The sequence below is a fragment of the Oryctolagus cuniculus genome, chromosome 3, assembly GCF_964237555.1.
Source record: "Oryctolagus cuniculus chromosome 3, mOryCun1.1, whole genome shotgun sequence".
NCBI lineage: Eukaryota > Metazoa > Chordata > Mammalia > Lagomorpha > Leporidae > Oryctolagus > Oryctolagus cuniculus.
In genome coordinates this window covers 180,600,461-180,621,405 of record NC_091434.1, presented here as the reverse complement: position 1 = coordinate 180,621,405, position 20,945 = coordinate 180,600,461, and the positions used below count along the sequence as shown (strand labels likewise).

The 20,945-nt window shown below is 44.9% G+C and overlaps 1 protein-coding gene across 1 annotated transcript in view; it reads right to left on the bottom strand.

The window, feature by feature from the left end:
- Window positions 1-19,067, bottom strand: part of KEL (Kell metallo-endopeptidase (Kell blood group)) — a 304,774-nt gene extending 285,707 nt beyond the window's left edge. Inside the window, exon 1 of the mRNA XM_070071387.1 lies at window positions 18,955-19,067. The gene's annotated coding sequence lies outside the window, so the exon portion shown is untranslated. The remainder of the gene's footprint in view (window positions 1-18,954) is intronic.
- Between the last annotated feature and the right edge of the window lie 1,878 nt (window positions 19,068-20,945).

Below are 20,945 nucleotides of genomic sequence, written 5' to 3'. Positions count from 1 at the left end.
CTCTCCTATCACTACCTCTTATTTTTATGTTGTATTTACTCAAGGGCTGCCACAGAAAAAGCACAAGCTTTCAACTCACTGGCACTTTCAAACTATGTCCATCTTTTACTCTCTTCCTTGCTTCCTTTACTTTCATGTTGTTTGGCATACTGGTCAATCACTATACTGCCCTCTTGAAAATGCTCAATATTTACAAATAAAATGAGGTACTCCTGAGATTTTTCTCTGAAATTCTTCAGAAGATGACCAAGGAGTAGAGAAAGGGGAGATGAGTCATATGTTGATGATTCTTTTTCAAAAAGATTTCAGGGAGCAGTTGTGGTGGTGCAGCTGATTAGGTCACTGCCTGGGACACCCTCATCTCATATCAGGTCCCTGTCCCACATCAGAGTGCTGATTCTAGTCTCAGCTCCTCCATCTTTGATCGAGCTCCTTGCTATTGCATATAAGAAACAGCAGATGATTGTGCAAGTACGTGGGTCCCTGCCATCTATGTGGGAGCCCCAGATGATGTTCTGGACTCCTAGATTAGGACTGGACCGGCCGGCTCCACAGCTCAACAGGCTAATCCTCTGCCTTGGGGCGCTGGCAACCTGGGTTCTAGTCCCGGTCGGGGCGCCAGATTCTGTCCCGGTTGCCCCTCTTCCAGGCCAGCTCTCTGCTGTGGCCAGGGAGTGTAGTGGAGGATGGCCCAGGTGCTTGGGCCCTGCACCCCATGGGAGACCAGGAGAAGCACCTGGCTCCCGGCTTCGGATCAGTGCAGTGCGCCGGCCACAGCGGCCATTGGAGGGTGAACCAATGGTAAAGGAAGACCTTTCTCTCTGTCTCTCTCTCTCACTGTCCACTCTGCCTGTGAAAAATAAAAAAAAAAAGGACTGGACCATCCCTGCATGTTGCAGACACCTAGAGAGTGAACCAGCAAGTGGAAGATACCTCTTCTATTCCCCACTCAGTCTTTCAAATGAATAAAAATAAATGTCTAAAAACAATGCTTCAGGTACACAGGAATTCCTGAATCTATTTTAACACACAACTGACATGTAACCTAATAAAATGTTTATATAAATGAATCACACAATACTCTAATTTCCTGGCCACTCTTCTTCAACCCCATAATGTGGAATCAGATCATATCTACACGAATCTATTGAACACTCTGCATCTTCCTCTTAGCAGTTGAGTGTTACTTGCAAGTATTTCTGTAACCGGATAAACTTATGTTCTACAAATAAAACTCTTCAGCCTCAGCTGAATAACATCACGGAGCATATCTATCCTATCTGTCCTGGAGCAGTCACTCATCACCTATCTAAAATGACAATTCTACACCTTTTCCTCAATCTTCCAACCTCCAACCTTCCTTTTCCCTGTCTCATTTTCAACCGAAGTTCTCTTAAATCTTTGACAGAGCCACTAAAAGACATTCCTTCATCTTCCTATTAGTAAATTTAATAAATGACCAATTTTTCTATATATCCTCAATATTCCAATATAAAGAGTGCTATTCTATAAGAAAAATAAATATATATGTTTGAATTATTTTTCTTCTTCTTTAAAGTTCCATGTTTATGTATATTTTAGTATATCTATCTTCATAGTTGAGTCTGTCCCCAAATATCTGGTGATCCTAAAATGACAGCAGTTAAAAAGGTGGTTATAAAACTCAAAAATTTCTAAATATATTTTAGAATATAAAAATTACATTAATACCTCTATACCATGTGTTCTCCCTGATCTGTGATAACTAATAAAGTACCTAAAAATGTAATCTAAAGAAGTGAAATTAACATTTCAAGATTCAATGACTTTGAACAGCCCTTGTCTTGACTGTTGAGGAACAGGGTTTTATTTTTCACACAATTTCTGGAACTCTTTACAAAGTATAGAGTTAATCGTATGTATATAAAGTTAATTGAAAATAGATCTTAGCAAAAAATAAGAATGAAAATAGGAGAGGGAGGAGGAAGAGTGGTAGGAGTGTGGGTGGAGGCAAGTACATTGGGAAGTATCACTATATTCCTAAAGTTGTATAAATGAAAAAAAGTTTTACATCCAAAAAAATAACTGTTCTCTCCATTTCCTGAACAAATCTAGGGAGTCTCTGAACACAGACATCTCCGAAGGAATCATCATTGGGTCAAAAACTTGGGTCACCAGTGTTGACCCCTGCACTGTCTCTAAAAGCTCCCAACAGTGATGTGACTCTTTGTTGAAGCCGTTTCATGCATGGCCTTCCAGGAAGGAACATAACTATTCCAGGCATGAGTGTGAGACAGACACCTTTATGTGACCCTCCTGAGGACTTTGTTGGCATTTTAAAAAGCAGAATATTTGGTAATTAAAGCAATGCCATGCTTCCTTGTACCTTAACAAAATGGATTTTCAGTAAGATACTGGAGGCTGAAAAACCTGATAGGCCTACTCATCATGCTGAGGGGCTGAAGACATTAACCGAGCAACTATCAAAACAGCCACGGGCAGCTGGAAATAGAACTTCAAAGCCAAAGCCACCAGGACATCACTTCTGAGAAACATTTATGGAAATGATAAGATTCCTCCCCAAACAGCTCCTAACCAACTTAGTAGCAAGTTATTTGGGGAGCACATATCACAAGCCACAATCAGTAGTCACTATTTTCTGATAACGTTGAGAGGTTTTCTCTTGTGAAATAGCTTGATTTCCAGACAGTTGTCTATTACAAGCATCATAACTGAAAATTCTCAAGTATGGCTTCTTTTGGAGATGTTTGCCAATAAATACAAAAACACAAGTTTTCCTCACAAGTTACAGAAGTAAAATTAGAGTTTACTTTTTCAAAAAATATTTACTTATTTTAAAGAGAAAGCAACAGCGAAAAGGGGAGTGACACAGAGGTCTTCGATCCACCAGTTCACTCCCCAGAGGACCACAGCAGGTAGGACTGGGCCAGGTTGAAACTAGGAGCCAGAAACTCCATCCTAGTTTCACACATGGGTGGCTGGGGACCAAGCACTTGGCCATATTCCACTGCCTGCCCAGGACTTTTAGCAGTAAGTTGGATAGAAAGCAGAGAAGTTGGGACTTGAACAAGCATTCAGATGTGGGATGCCAGTGTCACAAGCAGAAGCTTAACACACTGCACCACAACATAGCCTCTAAGACTCCTTTTTTATTATTACTATTATCAAAATAATATTGGCTTATTGCAAAAATAAATAAATAAAATGCTAAAAAAGTTGTACTGAAAAAAGCAATAGTGCCCTGCTTCTTCAGAAGTAGCATTTCTATCAGGTTTTGGCTTTAGTTTTATTTTTTTTTTTGTAGGATTATTCTCATAGTTCCAAATACAGACACATAAACACAAAAAATTTTGTCCATCTGGAAACTACTCACTGGTTTATGACTGTAAAACATGAGGATTTAAATGCTACTTACATTGCTCAAAAAACTACTCACTCTTCTCGTAATTACTGTGTTTAGCTCTTATTCTCCTTTCAGTTAATGGATGATAAGTTTTTAATTTCTTGTTCACCTATTTATAGCCAAATCTGCTAAATCCATATTGTATTAAAAAAAACTGTTTTAGCCTCTGTGTCCTTCCTTCTAGAGCTTTTCCCATATTCTACCCTACAACCTCTGAAGGTAACATGCATATGCTTTCCTGTAAAGTCCAGTCTTCCATGAGTTATCTATATACTGATCCTACAGGTGAAAAATCAGCAACCAGCATTTCTAACATTGTGATTAAAAACATTAGACTCAGAACCAAAAACTTTTTCATGAAGGACAATGACACAATTCATAGACCTAACCAAGACCAAAGGAGACAGTTTACAGCTAAAATGTCAAATGTTACAGTTTTCAGCACTCAAGTCCTTCAGATACTTGGTGAAGTTTATTCCTAAGTATTTTACTTTTTTGATGCCACTGCAACTGGGAATGTTTTTTTAAGTTTTCTTTGGATAATTCCTTGTTGGAATAAAGAAACACTACTGATTTTTGTATGTCAGTTTTGTAGCCTACATTTTTCCTGAATTTGCTTATTAGTTCTAACAGACTTTTTGTTCAGTACCGGACTGTGTCATTGACACACAGGATAACCTTACCTCCACCTTTCTGATTTGGATGATGTTATCTTTCTCTTGCTTAATTTCTCTGGCTAGGACTTGCAGGACTGTGTTGAACAGAAGCGGAGAGTGGGCATTCTTTGTTCTTCATTTTTAAAGAAAGACTTGAGCTTTAAAGCACTGAGTAGGATGTTAGCTAGAGGCTTATCATATACGGATTTTATTGTACCAAGATAAATTCCTTCAATATTTAATTTGTTGAGAGATACTTTTTGTGCATCTATTAAGATGATTATATGATTTTTATTTTTGATTCTGTTAATTGGCATTTTATATTTGTTAATTTATATAAGTCGAACTATCCTTATATGCCAGTTTTAAATTCCACTTATTTATGGTGCTTTTAATGTGCTATTGGATTTGACCTATACTATTTCATTGAAGACTTCTGCATATGTGTTCATTGGGACATTGATCTGTAGTTTTCTTGTAGTGTCTTTGACCTTGATATGAGGGTAACACTGGCTTCATAAAACCAGTCTGGAAGTGTTCCCTCATCTTCTGAGTTTTGGAAGTGTTTAAGAGGAATTGGTATTAGTTCTTCATGTATTTCATTGAATTCACCTGTAAAGCAAACTGGTGTTAGACTTTTCTTTGCTAGAAGGTTTTTTTTTATATATTTTATTTATTTATTTGAAAGTCAGAGTTACACAGAGAGGAGAGGCAAAGAGAGAGAGAGAGAGAGGTCTTTCATCCGATGGTTCACTCCCCAGTTGGCTACAACGGCTGGAGCTGCGCCAATCCGAAGCCAGGAGCTTCTTCCAGGTCTCCCAGGTGGATGCAGAGGCCCAAGGACTTGGGCCATCTTGTACTGCTTTCCCAGGCCAAAGCAGAGAGCTGGATCGGAAGTGGAGCAGCCAGGTCTCAAACTGGTGCCAATATGGGACGCCAGCGCTCAGGCCAGGGCTTTAACCCACTGCACCACAGTGCCAGCCCCTGCCAGAAGGTTTTTGATAGCAGACTTGCTATTGGTCAACTCAAGCTTTAATATCTTCTCAATTCAGTCTTGTTGAATTATATTTCCAGGAGTTTGTCCATACTTCATCTTGGGTGTCAAATTTGTTGGCATGTAATTTTATTTATTAGCCTCTTATGAGCCTTTTTATTTCTGAAACTAACATACAAAAAAAACTGACATACAAAAAAGAATACATCATAGTGTCTCTTCTTCCATTTATGACTTTATTGAGTCTTCTCACTTTTTTTATAATTAACTAAGGACTTCTTGATTTTGCTTAGTCTTTCAAAATGTTAACTCTTAGTTTCATTGATTTCTGCTACTGGTTTTTCTATTTTCTATATCTCTTATTTCTGTTCTAAAATCTTTTTAAAAAAAATTTATTTGGAAGTCAGAGTTACACAGAGAGAGAAGGAGAGGCAGAGAGGCAGAGAGGCAGATAGAGAGAGAGGTCTTCCATCTAAGTTCACCCCACAACCAGCCACAATGGCCGGAGCTGTGCCAATCAGAAGCCAGGAACCGGGAGCCTCCTCCGGGTCTCCCACATAGGTGCAGAGGCCCAAGTACTTGGGCTATCCTTCACTGCTTTCCCAGGCCACAGCAAAGAGCTGGATTGGAAGTGGAGCAGCTGGGACTCAAACCAGCACCCATATGGGATGCCAGCACTGCAGGCGGAGGTTTTACCTGCTACACCACAGTGCCAGCCCCTCTGTTCTAAGTTTTATTATCTCTTTTCTTCTGATAACTTTGAGTTTCCTTTGTTTCCTAGTTCCTTGGATAAAGTAGGTCATTTATTTGATTTTTTTAATATTTATTTACTTATTTGAAAGGTGGACTTACAGAGAGGCAGAGAGAGAGAGAGAAAGAGATCTTCCATCCAGTGATTCACTCCCCAAATGGCTACAATGAGTGGAGCTGGGCCAATCCAGAGCCAGGAGCCAGGAGCTTCTTCCAGGTCTCCCACAGAGTGGCTTGAGCACTTGGGCCATCTTCTACTGCTTTATCAGGCCACAGCAGATAGCTGGATCAGAAGTGGAGCAGCTGGGGTCTCAAACCAGTGCCCATATCTGATGCCAGCACTGCAGGTGGCGGCTTTTCCTGCTATACCACAGCATGGGCCCCTAAGTGATATTTTTTATGTAGGTGTTTTTGCTGTAAACTTTACTCTTACTACTGCTTTTGCTGTATCCCATAAGTTTTGATACGCTGTATTTAAATTTTCATTTGTCTCAAGATATTTTCTAATAGCTCATTTTATTTCTTCTTTGTTGGCAAAAATTCATTTTAAAAGACACAAATACATGGAAAGACACTCTGTGTTCATCAGTTGGAAGAATTAGTATTGTAAAAGTGTCCATAGTACTCAAAGTGATCTATTAATTCAATAAAATTTCTATTAAAATTCAAACACACTTTTCCATGAACAGAAGTAAATCTTTAAATTTATGTGAAGCCACAAGAGACCCCCTAATAGCAAAGCAACTGAACAAGAACAAAAGAGGGAGCTTTATACTTCCTGATGTCAACAAATAGTACATAGCTACAAACCAAACACACCAAAGAATGGAACAAAATAGACAGCCCAGAAATAGGTCCACACATGCACAGTCAACTGAGCTTTGACAAGGATGCCAAGAATAGACAGTAGTTCAAGGACAGTTTCTCCAGTCAATGGCGGTGGAAAACTAGCCATCCATATGCAAAAGAATTAAACTAGACCCTTATCTAACAGCATACACAAAAAGCAACTCAAAATTAACTAAAGACCTAAATGTGAAACCTGAAACTATAATGCTGTTTGGGGAAAACAAGGAAAAAGCTCCTTGATGTAGGCCTTGACAATGATTTCTTAGATATGACACCAAAAAGCACTGGCAAAAATAGACAGACTATATCAAACTAAATATTTGTGTATAACAAAGGATGCGGGCCGGCGCCGTGGCTCAATAGGCTAATCCTCCACCTTGCGGCGCCGGCACACCGGGTTCTAGTCCCGGTCGGGGCGCCGGATTCTGTCCCGGTTGCCCCTCTTCCAGGCCAGCTCTCTGCTATGGCCAGGGAGTGCAGTGGAGGATGGCCCAAGTGCTTGGGCCCTGCACCCCATGGGAGACCAGGAAAAGCACCTGGCTCCTGGCTCCTGCCAGGATCAGCGCGGTGCGCCGGCTGCAGCGGCGGCCATTGGAGGGTGAACCAACGGCAAAGGAAGACCTTTCTCTCTCTGTCTCTCTCTCTCTCACTGTCCACTCTGCCTGTCAAAAAAAAAAAAAAAAAAAAAAAAACAAAGGATGCAATCAGAAAAGTGAAAAGGCAAACTACCAAGTGGGAGAAAGATATTTACCAACCATCTCATAAAGAACTAATACCCACAATGCAGAAGAAACTCCTACAACTCAATAGCAAAAACAAAAACCCAATTTTTTAAGATTTTATTTAATTTTTTGAGAGGTAGAATAAGAGATAGGGAGAGGTAGAGACAGAGAAAAGGGTCTTCTATCTACTGGTTCACTCCCCAAATGGCCACAATGGCCAGAGCTGGGCCGATCTGAAGCCAGGAGCTTCTCCCGGGTCTTCCATGTGAGTGCAGGGGGCCAAGCACCTGGGCCATCTTGCACTGCCTTCACAGGCCACAGAAGAGAGGTAGATCGGAAGAGCAGAAGCTGGGACATGAACTTGCATCCATATGGGATACAGGTACTGCAGGCGTAGGCTTACCCTACTACGTACGCCACAGTGTGGGTCCCAAGAACCCAGTTTTTAAAACAGGCAAAACACTTGAATAAATATTTATCCAAAGTAAACACGCAAATTCCAAACAGGTATAAGAAAAGGTGCTTAGCATCACTAATCATCAGGAAAACTCAAATCAAAATCACAATGAGATATCACCCAATAGGATGGATGTTATTTTAAAAAAAAGAAGAGGGGGACCAGCACTGTGGTGCATGGGGTTAAAGCCCTGGCCTGAAGCACTGGCATCCCATATGAATGCCAATTCTAGTCTTGGCTGCTCCTCTTCCCATCCAGCTCGCTGCTATGGCCTGGGAAAGCAGTGGAAGATGGCCCAAGTCCTTAGGGCCCTGCACCCACGTGGGAGGCCTGGAAGAAGCTCCTGGCTCCTGACTTCAGATCAGCTCAGCTCCAGCCATTGCAGCCATCTAGAGAGTGAACCAGTGGGTAAAAGATCTCTCTCTGTCTCTGCCTCCCTCTGTAACTCTGTCTTTCAAATAAATAAAATAAATCTTAAAAAAATAAAGCAAAATAAAACTACTATTGGTAGGATACTGAGAAAAAGAGTCCATATAACTCCTGATGGGAATGTAAATTGATGCTGCCCCCAGGACATAGAATGGAAGTTTCTCAAAAAATTAAAAATAGAGCTACCAAAAATATGATCCATCCATCCCAATTCTTGATATATATACCCAAAGAAAATGAAGTCATTGTCTCTAAGAGATATTTCCCATATTCTTTGCAACTTGATCCACAATAGCCACAAAATGGAAACATTCAAAGTATCCACTAATAGATGAGTGAACAAAGAAAATGTGATTGTATATGTGTGTGTATGCATACAGCAGAATATTCAGTCTTAAAAAGAATTCATATCACTTGCAACATGAATACATTTTGAAAACATTATGCTCAGTGATATAAACCAAACACCAAAATTCAAATATTACAAGATCTCACTTATATGTGGAATATTTTTTAAAGATAGACCCATAGTAACAGACAATAGGCTTGTGGTTTCAGAGGATGAGAAAGTAGTGGAAAATACATTTTAGTCAAAGGGTATGAACTTTTAGTTGTAAGATGAATAAGTACTGAAGACATACTATTCAGTACAGTGAGTATAATTAGTAATACTGTATAACATACTTGAAATTTGCTGAAAGAGTAGCTCTAAACTATTTTCACTTAATAAATGATAAGTACGTGAGGTAACAGATTTTTTTCATAGCTTGACTGTAGTATTTGTTCTTCAGTTGTATACATGTCAAGAGAGTTCATTATACATCCTAAGTATATTCAATTTTTGTCAATAATGCCTCAATAAATCATGATGTTAATTTAAAAGAAAGCATACAGTGGGATGCTATTAAACTTGGAAAAAAGAGGGAAATGCTACCATTTGCAACAACATGGATGAACCTGGGAGACATCATGCTAGCTGAAATAATCTACACACAAAAGAGCAAACATTACATAATCCAATTTATATTAGGAATTTAAAACAATCAAACATAGAAGCAGAGTAGAATAGTGATTACCAGGGGCTGGGGAGGTAGAGAGGATGAGAAGGAATTAGGGAGGGAGGGATCCAAAGATACAAAGTTTCAATTATGCAAGATGAAAAAGTCTCAGATACCATCATGCACATAGTTACTGCTGCTACTATATTATATACCTAAAAATTTGTTAAAGGGGTGTATTTTCTGTTTAATGCTATAATCACAAACAAGAGGGAAGGAAGAAAATCTTTGATCTGATGGTATGTTTATGGTATTGTTTATGAAGATGGTTTTACTGATAAAATACTTTATCTTCAAATTCATCAAGACACAGAAATTAAAAATGTACAGTATTTTTATGTCAGTCATGCCTCAATTTAACAAAAAATGTACTTTATTTTTTTATACTCCAGCATTTACTCAGTAGCATCCAAGAGTTTCTTTGGGTTCAATTTTACTCAATTGCCTCCCTTTCTGTTGTTTAGACGAACCCCCTTCCAGAGGTAAACTGTGTTTTACCCCTTCCTCAAAGTAACCCATCTTTAAATGACGCTGCTACTACCAACTGGATACAATTCATCCTCCAACCAACCCCCCAAAAAAATATTCTCAAAGCTCATCCTAACAACTGGAGGCTAACCCTGACTGGCATTTGTACTCACTGGAAATCTCTCATCAGACATACAGGTTACATCCTTCAGCCGTATCCTTGGTCTCATGTCTTATTCTTGGATTATTTTCTTCCTTTTTTACTGGAACTCATACTCATAACTACCTCAGAAAAGTTGTCCAAGACTCTCCCAGTCCTTGAATGTTCCCAAGTGTTTTCTTGCTCACTGTTGATTGGTAGTTTGGTTGAGAATTTCATTTAGATCTAAAATATGTTCCCATAAAAACTGAGAAGAACTCTCATTATCTTCTGGCATTCATTTTTCTAATTGGAATTCTGAAAGCAATCTGTGGGTTTCCTTTGTAGAATTTTTGTATTTCTTTTTTCTAGAAGTATTTAGGCTCTTTATCTCTGATTATTCACTAGTTTTGTATGATGGCACATCATAGAAATCAGTCTACAGTGACCCAACAAAGGCAATGCTTTTAATGGGACATGAAGACTACAGCTGAAGAAAACACCCTCCAAGGAGCCTTTAAGAGCCAAGAATCCTTCTAGCCTTCATACCACCTGTATTATGTTGTTGTTCACTCTTTTGTTCACTGTCACAGGGTGACTTCTTACTTGGAGATAGAACATCTAATTCTAAGGATGGATAACAAGGAAACTCCATGCAAGGAAATCTGTCGAATAAATTACTGTCAATTTTTAACTGTGCAAACTCCTAACCAAAATCAAGGTTCTTATAACAAGGAAGGAGAGTGAGCACCTGTTGGTCACCTCAGAAGCAAACCTCACTGGATGGAAACTGTATGAGACCAATTCAGGCATGTGGATGAAAAGACCATGTTCTTTATCTGCACTGGATTTTTTTTCTGTCTTTAAAAAGTAATTTCTTCATCTCTATGTTCTCTAATATCACTACTGGAAATGTGTTTCAGACAGGCTTTGGGCCTCCAGGGTTAAAAAACTATATCTTTCATCTTTTAACTTTTCCATCATTGAATTTTGCTCTGCATTCTGGGAAATTATCTTCACTTTATCTTATTTTTGCTATAACCTATTGACTGAATGCAATTATAAATCAGACCCCAACTACCAACTTCTTGTTTCTTAGCATTTTAAATAAAAATATTTTATTTTATATATACAATATATTCCCTGCCTTCTGTGAGCAAACAGTTTGGAATTTTTAAGTGTTCTTCGATCTTTCTTCAGGAGTCATTCATCTGAGTGTTTATCTTGGTCTTTCTGTTGCAGGCTGTGGATTTCATTCCTATTTATGATAATAGTTGATTACTAATTCATGAAGGAAAATGAAGGGCTGTTTTGCCAAGTAGGGATTATTCCCCAGTAGGACATCTTCTGAAATGAAAAGGTTGATTGAGAGCTTTGTTTTCTAACTGGGCCAAACTGAGGGGCTGGCTGGTCTTTTAGGTACATGGGTGTGGAATCTGACATAAGCCTGGAAATCCAAAATGCCATAGTAAGAGGATTTAATCTACATGCAGATATCTGCTCGAGAAGCTCAGATTTTTCCTTGGGAAGGTGCTCAATTTCTCCAGAAAAAGAGTTGTCAATACGGACACTGCCAACAGGTCTGTGTCCGGCACTGGGGAAGGGGTTGGACAGGATCAACGGTGTTGCCAACAGGTCTGTGTCCGGCAATGGGGAAGGGGTTGGACAGGATCACTGGTGTTGCCAACATCTGTGTCAGGCAATGGGGAAGGGGTTGGACAGGATCGACGATGTTCCCAACAGGTCTGTGTCAGGCAATGGGGAAGGAGTTGGAAAGGATCACTGGTGTTGCCAACAGGTCTGTGTCTGGTACTGGGGAAGGGGCTGGACAGGATCACTGGTGTTGCCAACAGGTCTGTGTCTGGTACTGGGGAAGGGGCTGGACAGGATCAACGGCGTTGCCACAGGTCTGTGTCCGGCAGTGGGGAAGGGGTTGGACAGGATCGACGGTGTTCCCAACAGGTCTGTGTCCGGCAATGGGGAAGGGGTTGAACAGGATCACTGGTGTCGCCAACATCTGTGTCCGGCAATGGGGAAGGAGTTGGACAGGATCACTGGTGTTGCTGCAGGGCAGACAGTTTCAGTGATGCCTCTGGTTTTACACTGAGCCTTACCCTGATGGTCGGCTGCTCAGAACACGAGGTCCTGCCTTCTAGCACAATGGTCAGTAAGCACATTCCCAAAGACTGCCGTGTGCACACTCTGAGCATCCTCTAGTGCCCTTTATCACAATATGCCTTCACTCACTGTCCACAGCCGAGAAACGGGACGACAACATCTTAGTGTGCTGCTGGCCATCCCTACTCCTCTCTCTCCATGTCTATGGGAATCCCCGACCCAGTGGAATCTCAGAAGAATGGAGAGCCAAATACACTTCCAGCAAATATAAAGTCAGAAACCTCATACATGTCACATTTTTATTAGGCTCATACGGGAACTTCAAGTTATATCTCAGAAGTTTAATCTTTGGTGCCCAAAACGGTTTATCATGAACAATCTTTACATTGCACAAATCTTAATATGGGGTCATAAACCCTCCCAAACTTAAAGAAATTATAACATTAAATTTAACATTAATTTTATCTTCTTTTTATTTTAACAGGTATTTTCATCTGTTAAGAAAGCTGCTAATTCCATTATGTGGCCTTTCAGGGGGTTTATCAATCCCTCATACTGATTAAATAGTAGCAGCTCCCAATTTCCTCTCCTTACTGGCAAAAATCGGTTTCACTGAAAACTTCCAGAGACCCTTAAGTGTATGAAAAATCTATTGTTCAGCTGGAAATGAGGGGTTTTCAACAATACACTAAGTGGTCAGGATAAAGAAAAGCATCTATAGGATACCTCTTAGCATGCAATCTACACAATGAGATGTAAGTCCCTCACCACGATCAAGAATTTTTTTTCCTGAGAGCCTAAGAACAAACACAGAAATGCTAAGAGCAGAATTCAGGCCACCTTAGCCAATGCTAGCTTGCCTGCCAAGTGAGAAGATGAGGCACCAGAGTCCCTGGGAACACTTACACCTGCATCACCATGGAGATCCTGCACAGACTCTCAAGTAATAGGATTCTAATGAGGAAGGCTGCTGCACAGCAAGCACGGCTGATACCAAGGACGGAGCTGTTAGCACCAGGGAGGCAAGAAAGAGGAGGGGCAGTCGAAGGGAGAAGAAAAGGTGACATACGGAACACAGCTGTCACCGTGAGAGGAAAACGGGTTCCAAGCAGCGACTCAGCCTCAACATCTGCCCTAATCACCGTTACTCCCTAGTAGCCAGGCTGAAAACAGGATGCACAGTTTTGAGTGGCATGAGTATGACAACAAACAGGCGAGTTTCCCCAGAATTATGTTCTCAGGCAGCAGGTGGATTGGGGACATCTTATATGGAAATTCTATTAATTACTATTCAAATGTGCATTGCTTTATAAAACACTCAATTTGCAAACTGAAAATGTAATCCCTACTTTGTGTGTGAGCTCATCTAGGATTTCAACATATCCTCCTGGTACGTGCACCTGCACGTAGACCAATCTAAAGCCTGGACTAGAATTTGGAATGAGCTCATCTCCAGACAAAGGCTGGGAGCAGTGAGAATTGAGAGGCCCAGGGGTGGTGAGAATAGATGAGAGGTACTCTCACTGCTGCAATCAGAACTACAAATGAATTGCAGTGGGACTGAGTTTGAAAGAGAACAGCAGAATACTTAAAATGCCCAAGGTAGGTCTATGTTGTGCTTCTCTTCCCGAGAACCTCTTCCATTCTAAGCAGCTACCAAATGCACGTCCATCACATATCACACAGTCTCCAGGCCCTCTCTACCCCTCCACAGTTCCTTCTCCCTTATATATTTTTGGACCCAGATTTTTGCTACACTGACGACTCTGTTCTAACTATCCTTTACCTTGCAAATGAAAGCTGTTTCAGTTCTAAGAACTATTGTGGGTTGGCCTTGTAGCTGAGATTCAAACAACCCCCACTGAACTGCCTGTCACATGTGGTTTCCTGAGAACCTGTAGGCCTCAGGAATGCAAATCAGACAATGATCCAAGTACCAACAACACTTAACAGAGAAAACTGCCATTTTCTCTGCACTCCAGATCCCTGGTGGCTGCAAATAAATCAGCAGCTCATTCAAACCAGAACCCAGGCAGAGACTGAAGGTTCAAGTGGAGGTGGATTTGGTGAATAAGAAGGACACAGCTCCAGAAACTGGAGTGCATGAGTCCACATCACCGTCAACACGGGAGGGTGATGATGGGTTCAGAGTTTATCAACCCCAACTGCTTTGGTTCAATCAAAAGGAGAGTTAGAAACAGAGGAAAATGCCATGCCATGTCAGGGCAGCGTTCCTATGAGCCATCTCCTAAAGGTCCCTGATGAACTCAAAACCCTCCCTGCTTCTCGATACGTATGGAGGCGGAGGAGGACGACACACATCTACTGGATCCCCTAATTCTTCTCTTCTCAGCTTCCCAAGGCTCCAGCTCAGATTGTCTGCTCATCCCCACTCAAATGAAGCAATCAGCCGCGCTCCTTCAGGGCTCATGCCCACCTTTGAGAAATGTGGTGAGTCATGTTTGTCAAAATAAAACAATGCTCCTGATCCCGATAGACTTGAAGTCCTAACTGAGGAACAAAACATTGAGAACAAAGAGAAACCACTAGTTAGTGATATTTAAACAGTTTTAAATATCATAAATATTAATCAACACCCTCTCTTCCCTGGATTCTTCACATTGAATATTCATCATCCCACCCAAGCTCCAGGCACCTGATAAAGGATACATTTGCAAGCCACAGTTTGGCATCAACACCTACAAAGTAAGAGCAGCAGCCACCTCTCCTGAGGACCACAATAGTAGAGAAACATCTCTCCCCTTCAGAAACCATGACTACCAGTGTGAGGCTGATGCGGTTAAACCTAGGCACAGGTGTGGAGAAGCAGCCCCAGAGGGCAATAAAGAACACGGCCTTAAGCAGGCAGCAAAGCAGGAAAGAAAGCACTCGGCTCCCTGGGTTTCGTGGATTTACGCACTGAGAAAGGCCACCTGGCAGCTCCTGGGCGAGACTGCTTTACAAGGGCCTGGTCTTATTCAGGGTAACAGCTGTTACCCTCATCCACAGAAGGGCACTGGTCTTCCTCCATGCCACCAACCTTGGAAACAGCTGGCACCACCTCTCTGTCACTAATCCAAGCCGCAGAGCCCTTTCCAGATTCATAACCTCAGATGCCACTTTTTTATTTGAAAGACAGAGAGACAGGCAGACTGTCGGTTCACTCCCCAAATGGCTGCAACAGCCAGGGCTGAGCCAGGCCAGAGCCAGGAGTCCAGATCTCTACCACGATTTCCCATGCCATGGCCAGGCTACCTCCCACCCCTCAGATGCCACTTTTTTTTTTTTTTTGACAGGCGGAGTGGACAGTGAGAGGGAGAGGGAGAGAGAAAGGTCTTCCTTTTTGCCGTTGGTTCACCCTCCAATGGCTGCCGTGGCTGGCGCGCTGTGGCCGGCGCACCGCGCTGATCTGAAGGCAGGAGCCAGGTACTTATCCTGGTCTCCCATGGGGTGCAGGGCCCAAGCACTTGGGCCATCCTCCACTGCACTGCTGGGCCACAGCAGAGAGCTGGCCTGGAAGAGGGGCAACCGGGACAGAATCCGGCGCCCCGACCGGGACTAGAACCCGGTGTGCCGGCGCCGCTAGGCGGAGGATTAGCCTGTTGAGCCGCAGCGCTGACTTCAGATGCCACTTCTTGAAGTAAAGTCATGGCCAGGTGCACAAAGCACAGCACAGAGGGAAGTCTCATCCATCCCGCACTTGTTCCTTCTGTCCTTTCGTCCGTCCACCCCTCCGTCCCCTCTGCCTTTTTCTCTCCCCCATACTTGTCTTTCTCCCCCTCCCCTTCTTTCTTTCCTTCAATAGATTTATCGATAGCCTAATGAGACCAAGCACATCTCCTTAATGTAGAAGATAAGGAACATTGCAACATACAGTTTAAGAACCTGTTTCCCGGGTAGACACTGAGACAGACTCCAGCCTCTGTCAGGTCTCTCTGCCCATCCACCAGGGCACACTTCCCACCGGGTCTTTTCCCCCGCCAGACCTCTGGGTACCACAGAGACAAGCAGGTGCACCACGTCTTAGGTTCAGCTGCTGCAATGCCCCTAGAGGAGAGCTCTCAGACTCGGTTCCCTGGACCAGCACTGTGGCCCAGTGAGTCAAGTCTAGGCTTCCGATTCCAACATTCCACACCCAAGCACCAGTTCGAGTCCTGGCTGCTCCACTTCCAATCAGCTCCCTGCTAATGAACCTGGGAAGGCCGTGGCTCAGGGCCCAGCCGCTTGAGAGGTGGGCAATGAATATATTAATTTCCAGTCCATACTCTTGTCTCCCACAGAGACAGAAACACCACGTGGAGACCAATACTATGCACAAACAGTATCAGAATTTATGGAGCAGTGAGGGAATAAACACACACACTCACGCGAGACGGTGGAGCGCCGGACACTGACTACCCAGCATGCGAAGGCCCAAGGGTGGCCAGTGAAGAAGAGAGAAACGGGAACCAAAAAAAAAAGTACCTGAGCAGGTGTCTCGGAGGGTGGAAGAAGTCCACGTGAGACGGTCTGTGGTGGAAAGAGGAAAACCGAGAGCAGCAGCTCCGAGCGGAGTCCACGGCGGAAAGGACCCCTCCCCGCCTCTCCCCCCTTTCTAAGGGCCTGGACCCCGCCCCGCCTCTCCCCCCTTTCTAAGGGCCTGGACCCCGCCCCGCCTCTCCCCTCTTTCTAAGGGCCTGGACCCCTCCCCGCCTCTCCCCTCTAAGGACCTCGACCCCTCCCCGCCTCTCCCCTCTTTCTAAGGGCCTGGACCCTTCCTGCCTCTCCCCTCTTTCTAAGGGCCTGGACCCCGCCCTCTCTCCCCCCTTTCTATGGGCCTCAACCCCTCCCCGCCTCTCAGCTCTTACTAAGGGCCTGGACCCCTCCCCGCCTCTCCCCTCTTTTTCTAAGGGCCTCAACCCCTCCCCGCCTCTCAGCTCCTACTAAGGGCCTGGACCTCTCCCCACCTCTCCCCTCTTTCTAAGGGCCTGGACCCCTCCCCGCCTCTCCCCTCTTTCTAAGGGCCTGGACCCCGCCCTCTCTCCCCCCTTTCTATGGGCCTCAACCCCTCCCCGCCTCTCAGCTCCTACTAAGGGCCTGGACCCCTCCCCACCTCTCCCCTCTTTCCAAGGACCTGGACCCCTCCCCGCCTCTCCCCTCTTTCTAAGGGCCTGGACCCCGCCCTCTCTCCCCCCTTTCTATGGGCCTCAACCCCTCCCCGCCTCTCAGCTCCTACTAAGGGCCTGGACCCCTCCCCGCCTCTCCCCTCTTTCCAAGGACCTGGACCCCTCCCCGCCTCTCCCCTCTTTCTAAGGGCCTGGACCCCTCCCCGCCTCTCCCCTCTTTCTAAGGGCCTGGACCCCTCTTATGGCCAGAGTGGAGTCTGGGCATGCGCCCTGGCCCCCCATGTGCCGGTGCATCCTGGGAAGGTGGGTGTGTCAAGCCAACAGTTAAAGACACAGTATCACGTTTGCAAGATCCAAGAGTTCTACCTCCCAAGATTTAACTAGTTATACCGCGTGAATCGGGATCCTGCCACCTGTGTGGGAGGCCCTGCTACAGCTCTGGGCTCCTGGCTCCTGCCTGCCTCAGTCACGGCCATTTGGGGAGTGAACCAACAGATGGACAGTTTCTCTCTGCGTTCTCATCTCTCCCTCTATTGCTCTGCCTTTATAATAAATAAATCTTTAAAAAAAATTTTTTTGTGGGGCCGGCCTTGTGGCATAGTAGGTTAAGTCTCCGCCTGAGGCACCAGCTTCCCATATGGCCGCCGGTTTGAGTTCCAGCTGCTCCTCTTCCAATCCAGCTCTCCACTGTGGCCTGGGAAAGCAGAGGAAGATGGCCCAGGTCCTTGGGCCTCTGCACCCGTACGGGAGACCAGGAAGAAACACCTGGCTCCCGACTTTGGATCAGCTCAGCTCTGACTGTTTCTGCCATCTGGGGAGTGAACCAGAGGATGGAAGACCTCTCTGTGTCTCTACCTCTCTCTGTAACTCCACCTCTCAAATAAATAAATCATTTTAAAAAATTCTTGTTGTTCTATTGGGGACCTAGAGACGGGTTAATTCAGCTTGATTCTCCTCCTCCCTACCCCCAGTTGCTCTCATTGGTGGTTCTTCTCTCCGAATCTGAAGTTCTCTTGAGAATGGAGCCTCTGCCCCACCTGCGCTCTTCCCTCAGGCTCTGTCCAGATGTAGAGTTCTCTTCACTCCCGCTGCCTCTGTCCAGATCCACTCCTTTCAAACAGGTAGACCAACGTCTAGCTTCCTGCAGCACACAACTGTTTGGGGGAACTCTATAATACCTCCTCCCCAATAATACAAAACCAAAATACAAGTAAAAAAAACCTCATTATGTGAAACAATTGAGAAAATATCTGTCACTTTTGAATTCTTTTTTTTTTTTTTTTTTTTTTTTTTTGACAGGCAGAGTGGACAGTGAGAGAGAGAGAGACAGAGAGAAAGGTCTTCCTTTGCCGTTGGTTCACCCTCCAATGGCCGCCGCGGCCAGCGTGCTGCGGCCGGCACACCGCGCTGATCCGATGGCAGGAGCCAGGAGCCAGGTGCTTTTCCTGGCCTTCCATGGGGTGCAGGGCCCAAGCACCTGGGCCATCCTCCACTGCACTCCCTGGCCACAGCAGAGAGCTGGCCTGGAAGAGGGGCAACCGGGACAGAATCCGGCGCCCCGACCGGGACTAGAACCCGGTGTGCCGGCGCCGCAAGGCGGAGGATTAGCCTAGTGAGCCGCGGCGCCGGCCTCACTTTTGAATTCTTAAAATGGGCTTTATAATTCCATATCGGTATATCACATATCAGGAAAAACAGGTAATTCTGGTTTTAGTCCGATGATTGCTGTGATGTCATTTTTAGTCTTCATGAATAGTCTGCCCCACTGTGTCCCCAGGTCCTGGGGCAGGGAGGAGGGAAGCTCACCCAGACAAGCGGCAAGGATGGGGTCTTAGGTCTCTCACTGCTGTCCTCGGGGAACCCACGAAAGCTCCCCTGCAGAGGTTGCGGGCTCGGCCAAGCTGTCCATTTACCTGCTGGGAAGCAACTGAGGCGTGGCTTCTGCGCTATGCCATGCCACACCTGTCTCCGTGGGTGGCCATACGCCCCAGTGTTTCCTGCCAGCCCAGATTTAAAGGGCTGTCTGCTGATTCTTCCCTCCTGAGTGTTGGTAGTTACCGGTCCAGGCTTTCCCACTTTCTCCCCTCTTTTCTCTTTCTTTACCTCTTTTCCCAAGTTCCTAAGTAACAGGAAAGCACAGTGTTCCTTGGAAAAGAGGAAGAACCAGGGGCTTCCCCAGTCCTGGCTCAGCAGGTGTACGAAGCCCTCTTCCGGAGAAGCCTCTTGTGCCAGGCGGAGGGAGTCTGCGAGTCACAGAGCTCAGTCACTTTTAGCCATCACTGCGCCGGGTCTCACTGTGAGGGCTCCTTCCCCAGTCAGGACCCACCCTCCATGCAGTGGCCCAGCTTTGCAGAGACGTCAGGAACAGAAACAGCATTAATTCCACACCAGAAAAAGTTTCATCTCACTGTAATCACAGCTGTCATCTCCCACCCGAGACCGATTGATTGATGATTCATTTGAAGAGAGATCTCCCATCATTGACTCTCTGCCCACGTGCCTGCAGTGGCTGGGGCCGGGGCTGGGGCTGGGGCTGGGGCTGGGGCTGGGCCCAGGTCAAAACTGGGGATTCAGTCCAGGTCTCCCACTTGGGTGGCAGGAGCCATCAAAATTTAAAGGTTCGCTTATCTGCGCGGCTAGGCCTAAGCCACAGAGCTCTTCTCCAATTCCAGCAGGGACTGGTAAAGGATCAGAGGAGATTTCACTTGGAGGAGACGAGAACAAGGACATAGAAAGCACAGAGAATGATGTAATTAGTGGCTACGCAATGCCCTCTGCCTAAATTCTGACTGTGACAGGCAGCATAGCTCTCCCCACCCAGCAAAGGTGTCCACCTCTTGACCTGCACTATGACCATGGTACCTTACATGGAGAGAGGGGCTTTGCAGCTGGGATTAAATTTCAAATTTCATGATAGAAGGAGGTTCCAGGCCCAGTCCATTCGGAAAGGTCTTTATAAGAAGGAAAGCAGGAGGAGCAGAGCCAGAGGAGACAGGACAATGTAATCAGAGGTCAGAGGGATGCCATTGCTGGCTGGACGCTGGGCGCCCTGACAACAGCCTACAAAAACTGCAAAGAGCAAGGAAAAGAATTATCTGGAAAGTGTCCAAGAGGAACATAGCCCTGCCAATGCCCTGATTTTAGCCAGAGGAACTCCTGTTGGATTTCTGACCCCCAGAACCATGAGATAATAAATGTGGATGGTTTTAACCTGTTGTGAGTGATTGCGTTAGCCACTGACTTCACATGGGACTCAACAAGCGTTCCAAACCTCCACAGTGAGATTCTTGGTGAGGTGTCTTTCTCAGAAGCAGTGTTTCTCAACCAGCAACCACATTTCCCACCCCCGGGTGGCATTTGGCAATGTCTGGACACATTCAAGATCATCATGAGTGGGGGGTGCCACCAGCATCTGGTGGGTAGATGCTGCTGAACTTCCCATAATTCGCAGGACAGACTCCCACAACAAGAACGTAAGCCCTCATTAAAACAAACAAGAACTTGTGGACTGCCTATAAGTCTCCTTTCTATGCGGCAGGCAGGCCTAGTTAACTTCTACCGCGCATGCCTGTAGGAGACGACACTGTGCGTCTTTGCTCCTCCAAACACTAGAAGTCCGGGGCCCTACACGGCACCTTCCCTCTGCTCTGGCACCAGGGGCAGCCCCAGGAAGCCCCTCCCCTTCAGGTTCCACCAGACAGGCATTGCACATCAATCTCCAGACTGGTATTGCTTTCCAAAGGAGGACAGTGGTTCTCAGCCCAGGGTAACTTGATCCCCCAGGGGACATTTAACAA